We start from the raw sequence: 7191 nt of genomic DNA, 5'->3' as shown, positions 1-7191 counted from the left end.
ATCATACAACACATGAAAGAGTCATGCATACATCTAGAATCCTAACATATAAATCATGGGTCGGCATTGGTGCCTTCAACTCGCTAAACCTAGTGAGGAGACTCTCCTCACACTGTCGAATCACACAGACGATCCCTGGCTGCTGGCTGATAGATCCCTGAACTGTCAATCATCAACAACACCCAATTAACAATTCGGTTCCAATGCATAAGCATAAATCCATACTTATGGTAAAAAGGCCACTTTACCCCTAACCTAGCTTGGTCCAAGACCAAGGCCCAAACTCACACTCTGAAGGCCCAAAAGCTAAATAATCAACCAAGGCCCAAATATGGCCTAATTTTCCAAATTGGGCCCAAACCCTTTACATGGGCCTTACCCTAAAGCCCATCTAATTTTCCTAGTCAATACACTTGTTCTCAGATGGCCCATCAAGAACCCAAACACCTAAGTCCAAAAGAAAGGCCTAAATCGAAGCCCAAACACGATTAGGGTTGTCACATAAAATGGCGATTAGGGTTAAGTAAGAACACTTAACCCATTAAGGACTTAATGCATTAAGTCTATCACTCTACCATGTCAATCATACAATGTAGTCGGGCATAATCCATAACTCCAATCCAACGGTCCAAAACGTGGGTCCCGACAAGTCCCAAACTAAAGTCTCCAAGATTAGGGTTTTCTAAACCCTAATTAGGGTTTCCAACTCAAGCACATGCCAACTTGGTCTACGGTTAAGTTTTTAGTTTAATTAGAGTTTCACTAGGTCGGGCACCACCCACTGCCACCACGGGCGGTGGTGGTCAACGGTGGCTCACGTCGGTGGTGGTGGTTTTCTAGTTAAAATTCAACCACAAGCTTCGATTACATCAACCAATGCAGAAAAACATCCATACGCATATAACTTCACGCGCACAGCCACCTAACACGGTGGTTGATGGCGGCAGAAAGCGGAAACAAGGTGACAACCACCATGGTTAGCTGTCATGGTGGGCTCCTACGTTTTCCGGCTAGAGAATGCACACATACACACGCCTCACAATCATGAAAAAGCACTACAAAACACAACCACAACCACCTTCTTAGCGGCAACGACGACCAGAGATAATTCTGAAAAAAAGAAGACAGCTGCAAGGAGCGACGGCGGCGACAGCGGATGCGAGCTAGTTGTTGCGGAGCAGAAATGTAACATCCCAAAAATCAAGGCCAAAAATTTCATTTTAAGTTCAGAGGTTTATAAAATAACTTGTCAAGACATTGCCAAAATCACATCAATACATAAAACCATAGTATCATGTCTCAAAAACCATATCATCTGAAAGTAATAAAATATGAGAGTACAATCCCAGAAAACTCTAAGCGGAATCATATGTGCGTGTGTGATGCGCTGCTACATCGCCGACTCCTTCCCCTTGGACGAAGAGGTACCTGAAACCAAAACTGAAACCGTAAGCACAAAGCTTAGTGAGTTCCCCCATAATACCACATACCATACAATCTCATAGCATACGTACTGCCAGGCAATTCTGGGGCGCCCGTCCTACCCATGTCAAGCCATTCTGGGGTGCTGACCTACCCATGTCAAGCTATTCTGGGGTGCTGACCTACCCATGTCAAGCTATTCTAGGGTGCTGACCTACCCATGTCAAGCCATTCTGGGGTGCTGACCTATCCATGTCAAGCCATTTTGGGGTGCTGACCTACCCTCCGGTCTATCTCAACCGAACACGGGGACTATTTCACCCCCTACTACTAACACATAATATCATATCACAATCATGTTGTAAAACATAGCTGGGGTGTCCGACCTACCCATTGGTCCTAACGACCGAATCGGGGACTAGTCCCCTCCTACTGATACTATCTCACAAAACATGGAAAACTAGCATAGTCACCTATCAAGCAAACTAGCACACTCGCATATCAAGCATCAACAACCAGACAATTATCACAAAGACAATCATCACAACTATTACTCTACTAGTGGGCCGACCTTGGTGCCTTAGACCCACTTCTACTGGAAGGTAACTCACCTCGATGTCGTGTAGTGTCTGATCTGCCCTTGGCGTGAAGGCCGACTCTCCTCGACTCCTCAATCCCTACACGACTATCCTCAAGTCATCAAACAGAACATGCATCCCTAACCAAGGTCAATACCATAAAAAGTCAAAGTCAACCTTGGTCAAAGTCAACGTCCAGTTGACCTGACTCGCCGAGTTGGTCTACCAACTCGTCGAGTCCATGCTCCACTTAACCCGATCCAACCCGGACTCCATTCGTCGAGTCTAGCAAGAACTCACCGAGTTCTCCTTCATTTAACCATCGGGACCATCTTTATCCGACTCGCCGAGTTATTCCTTGAACTCGGCGAGTTCATCTCCCTCATAAGAACATGTCCAGTCTACGACTCGCCGAGTTGTATGAACAACTCGTCGAGTCAGTCTTTAAAGGTTGCGAGATTGCCTTGGACTCGCCGAGTCTGTTCATACACTTGTTGAGTCCCATGATCCTCAGGTCCTTTTTCGCGTCTAAACATCTACGGGACTTCCCTCCCTAACAACTGGTCCATTCGCAGAATGGCTTTTGTTGGTCATTACACCTCGACTCGCCGAGTCCCAAGAACAACTCGACGATTCCATCCTTGACCATTACTATACAGCCGATTTAAATGGGTCTTAATGCATCAAAACTATAGATGTGGCCTCCTAATGTCCCTTTTATACGTAAAGTTCCAAACTCGACGCACATGCAGGGGGTTTTTGGCTCAAAAATCCATAAAAGGTGCTTTACAATGTGCATGGGGCTCTCATGGCCATAGAGTTGGCACCTTTATGCCATGAGACCCCTCCAATGACTCAGATCTGGAAGTAGAACCTCATGAATCACTTCACAAATCCGAAAATGGCTTAGAAAGCCCTAAATGCACCCAAAATCTAAGCCCTAAAGATGAACAACCAAAAAGGAAGACCAAAATAGGGGGCATTTACCTTGGTTGAGCTGAAGATGGAATAAGATCTCTAGATCTACAAGCCCCAACTCGAATTCCCAAGCTTCTCCCTTCCTTTCAAGCTTCACAACCACCCAAAAGCACTAAAAATGGCCTTAGATCACTCAAAGCGGCTAGGGTTTCGATGAGAGGTGTTCTAGAAGCATAAGGGACAATGGAGGCTGCAATAAGGCGTTTAAATAGGGTGCAAACCCTCAAATTTTGGGTTTTACTCAAACAACACCTACTCACCGAGTCAGGCTCCGACTCGTCGAGTAGGTCACTTAAACTTCCCGCGGAACCCGTCTCTACTCGAGGAGTTGGGCCACCAACTCGTTGAGTCCCAGAGAAAAATACATAAAGTTCTTGAATCAAAGACGTACTAGGAATCGGGTGTTACAAATCCCCCCCACTTATCTTAGACTTCGTCCTCGAAGTCTGCTGCACGATCCTGAAAAAGCTCGGGGTAATGTTCCCTCATCTCGTCCTCCGGCTCCTAGGTCCGTTCTGAGCCCTTGCGGTGCTGCCACTGCACCTTTACCAGTTCCAGTTTCTTGTTCCGTACATTCTTTGACTTCCTGTCGAGGATCGCCACTGGCCGCTCGATGTAGTTCAGGCTGTCATCAACCTGAATATCCTCTAAAGGCACCACTGCTGAATCGTCCACCAAACATTTCGCAACTGGGAGACATGAAATGTGCTATGAATCTGACTGAGTTCGGCTGGCAGATCCAGCCTATATGCCACCTTGCCCACCCGGGCTACAACCCTGAAAGGTCCAATATACCTGGGGCCCAGGTTGCCCCGCTTCCTGAATCGAATGACGCCCTTCCATGGCGACACCTTCAGGAGCACCATATCCCCGACCTGGAATTCCAGGTCTGACCGACGCTTGTCGGTATAACTTTTTTGCCGACTCTGAGTAGTCTGAAGTCTGCTCCGAACCTGCTGGATCCTCTTCGTAGTCTTGAGTACCACTTCGGTACTCCCCATGACTCTCTGCCCCACTTCTCCCCAGCATATCGTGGTCCTGCACTTCCACCCATACAAAATCTCGAAAGGAGGACAGTCGATACTCGCATGATAGCTATTGTTATAGGAGAACTCCGCCAACGGGAGGTAAGTATCCCAACTACCTCCAAAGTCTAAAACATACGCCCGCATCATATCCTCCAGAGTCTGGATGGTCCGCTAGCTCTGACCATCCGTCTGCGGGTGGAAGACGGTGCTAAATTGCAGTCGAGTACCCAGCTCGTCATGAAACTTCTTCCAAAACCTGGAAGTGAACCGCACATCCCTGTCTGAAATCACTGAAACTGGCACCCCGTGCCGCGCCACTATCTCCCTGATATATATGTCGGCCAACTTTTCGGCCAAAATACTCTCCTGAATCGGGATAAATAGGCGCTCTTGGTCAATCGATCAACGATGACCCAAATCGAATCCACCCCTCGCGCGGTCCTAGGAAGCTTCGTAATTGATATGGGCTTATTTAGTCATAAAAATCATTCGTTATCTTATTAATTATTATTGATTTTATATCAATTTATGGACAAAAGATACTTAATATTGTTCAAATTATACTTTCAGTCCAAAAGAGAAGATCGGAAGCAAAAGGAAGCAGGAGATACGATTGAAAGCTCGGGAACGGAACAAAGAAGAAAAATGCCAAAAACAAGTAGGACCCGACGAGTAGGGACGACTACTCGACAAGTCGTGTCGAAGATTAGCGATCCTTTAGAAGTCCTTGCCGTACACGGATTTTAAGTGACGGACTCGTCGAGTCAATCACTAGACTCAACGAGTCACCTCTGTTTCCAGAATACTATAAATAGGGACTTGGAGATCAAAATTAAAGACTTCTCTGGAACCCTAGGAGGCCAAATTACGATTGAAGGTGCTGTTAGGTCGTGAGAAGCAGAGGAATCAACCCTACATTCAATCCTGAAGAGAATTAAGGCAACTTTAGTTTATTCTTAGTAATCTTTTGATTTGAATCATGTTTAAACTCTTTAATTTCGTTTTTGAGCTTAAGTTTACTGCAATTATGAACTAAACCCTTATTCTTCTGTTTAGCGTAGATGATTTTGTGAACATGGATTGATTTTATGGTTAGGATTAATTTTAATTGGTGATTATGTTTTGTTAAGCTTGTTAAAGAACCTTATATGTTAATAATAACTAATCTTCTGTTAATAAATCAGTAATTAAGTTGTATGAACATCTCTTAGTTATTAATTTCATATGATTTACGTGACCACATAGTTGTATGTCTAGGAATAACGAACGTGAAACTAGAATTAACTAGAAGATAGGTAAGTTAATGTGTGAGCTTGCATGACGAACCATCAGCAAGAGGTTAATTGAATGACCAACTTAATTAACCACTACAAGTCTTACTTAACCCGAATCAATATCTAGGAAATTCATTATTTTAGACAACTGGCCATTGCTTGAATTAATCTGTTTTCTAAGGATTAGTAATAACGAATGTGAACCTAATCACCTCAATCGGTAACCAATGAAGAATTAATCTGAAACATTTACTATAAAATCGTCCATGGGATCAAATGAGTCGAACCTAAACAGAAGTCCTCTTAATTATTGAATTTAGTGGTAATAACTTGTTTTAGCTGCTAGTTAAATTGCGTGTTAGTTAGTTTATTTAAGTTTTCTAGTCTTGCAAAACTAGAGAAAACCTTTCCTTTTATTACTTGTTTTTAGATAATATTAGTTATTAGTTTAAATTTTCCGTTCCCTGAGTTCGATACCCTACTTATTTAGCTACACCACAATTGATAGGTCCACTGCCTTTGTGTGCTAATTTCATAATTAAAAGTAGGTTTAAAACTGGTTCGTTTTACACACATCAAGTTTTAGGCGCCGTTGCCGGGGAACGGTTCAAAAATTAACTAATTTCTAGTTTTATCGATCCTTTGTGTGAGATTTATCTTGCACAAAGTTATTTCTTAGGTAATTTAGTAATTAGGATAAGTTTTAATAATTTGCTGTTTTTAGAAGTTTAGTTAGTAATTTTTCTATTTTTGCTCTGAACTCGCCGAGTGCAATCGAAGCGACTCGGCGAGTCCATCGTTGTTTCACAGTTTCGTCTCTTGTTTTATTTTTGTTCCTTTTACACGTTTTTCTTGCTTTGTTTGCAGGCATTACATGACCAGAGGATCCAACACACCCCTGATTCCTCCATACGAAGACCCAGAATCCGCTTTAAGGAAAAACAAAGGCAAGGAGGTTGAAAGCTCTAATACACCTAAGAACTCACCTTTAAAAAATATCAGATCTGTTTTCAGCAAGAAGAAGAGCAGTAAATCAGGAGGATCCAACATTTCCTTGGCGAACGAAGACCCAATCAAGGAGGACATCGAATACGAATCCGAACGAGAAGAAAGCGAATTTGAAGGAAGCGATTTAGAAGGAGGATTCGACACCACCATGGCTAACATCGATGAAGTTCCCATGGGCGAATGGAAGAAGAAGATGCATGAAGACACCGGTCCGGGGCTCGTGCAACCCGTGATTCCCGTAAACGCCAACTTTGAACTCAAAGGCCACATACTCGCCCAACTTAAGGAGATTCCATTCTATGGAAAAGATCACGAAGACGCGTACAAGCACCTAGAAGAGGTCAGCGACATAGCCGACTACTTTAATTTTCCTAATGTGGCCCACGATACCGTTTTGCTTCATATGCTTCCCTTCACGTTCAAAGGTGCTGCAAAGGATGGGCTCAAGTCACTCCCTCCCGGATCCATCACTACATGGGCTAAAATAAAGGAAGAATTTATTGATCAATTTTTCCCTCCCTCAAAGATAGCCAAATTAAAGAAAGCTATTGCCAACTTTGAACAACAAGTTGGAGAATCCTTATACGAGGCGTGGGAGAGATACAAAGGCTTGCTAAGAAACTGCCTGAATCATGATCTAAATAGTCAACAAGAAGTCTCCATTTTCTATGATGGAGTGAATGTAACCACAAGGCATCTTCTTGATTCGCAAGGACCTCTCACAAAGAAGCCACCCCCGGAAATCAAGGAGTAAATTGAAGAATTCTCTAAGCACTCTAGAGAATATCATAACCCAAGAAATGAGCTAAATCAGGGGTGGTGAACTCTGTTAACGATAGCATGGCGGCAGTGATAGCTAAACTAGAGAGTTTAGATCGAAGAATGACTAAGATGGACCAATCC

At 43.6% G+C, this 7191-nt stretch overlaps 1 non-coding gene across 1 annotated transcript; it reads right to left on the bottom strand.

The window, feature by feature from the left end:
- Positions 1–6820: 6820 nt before the first annotated feature.
- LOC145141689 (small nucleolar RNA R71) lies at positions 6821–6927 on the bottom strand. Its single transcript, XR_013722884.1, has one exon. It is a non-coding gene; the product is annotated as a small nucleolar RNA R71 (small nucleolar RNA).
- Positions 6928–7191: the final 264 nt, after the last annotated feature.

Source organism: Lactuca virosa, chromosome 9, assembly GCF_052849685.1.
Source record: "Lactuca virosa cultivar CGN04683 chromosome 9, Lactuca_virosa_CGN04683_v6, whole genome shotgun sequence".
NCBI classification, from domain to species: Eukaryota; Viridiplantae; Streptophyta; class Magnoliopsida; order Asterales; family Asteraceae; genus Lactuca; species Lactuca virosa.
Note: the sequence above shows the minus strand (reverse complement) of the source record. Positions and strands in the feature narration are given on the sequence as shown.